Here is a 530-nt window from a genome sequence, read left to right as displayed (position 1 = left end):
GGGGGGGGGGGCTGATGATATATTACCACAACCTCTAACTCTATGGGACGCGACGGGAGACGCTCGACACCATCGGCTTTTCCAGCGTTTTTCACCGTCTGTCTTGTTTATCGCTTTTAGCACTCCCCCTTCTCTGTGGCCGCTAACGACACAGAAACAGGAGCAGGCCAAACTTCGCAACAGAAAAGGCTTTAGAATCGTCCTGGTCCATATTCACGTCGGGAGGGTGTGCTGTGCTGCCCCAGTGAAGCAGCAGCGGGGCAGAGGTGGGGGAACGGCGGGACGAGCAGCTCGGATCGGACGTGTTGTAGGGTGGGGGTGGGGGATAAGAGTCAGCCCCGTCGTACGCATGTTATTCCATGTTTGAGGTTTGTCATTATTATCGCCAGGAGTACGAACGCGCTCTTGGCTGCGCACGCCGCGTAACCAAAAGACAGGCGCGGGCGCAGCAGCGCGCGGAGAACAAATCTGTGCCTGGGGCTCCGCTGGGCTGCGTTGTGCTCCGCTGGGCCGTGCTGCCTGGTGCTGCT

Source organism: Frankliniella occidentalis, unplaced genomic scaffold (assembly GCF_000697945.3).
Source record: "Frankliniella occidentalis isolate FOCC.00 unplaced genomic scaffold, Focc_3.1 Scaffold29, whole genome shotgun sequence".
Taxonomy (NCBI): Eukaryota; Metazoa; Arthropoda; class Insecta; order Thysanoptera; family Thripidae; genus Frankliniella; species Frankliniella occidentalis.
The sequence above is the reverse complement of the archived record's forward strand: the minus strand, read 5'-3'. Positions refer to the sequence as shown.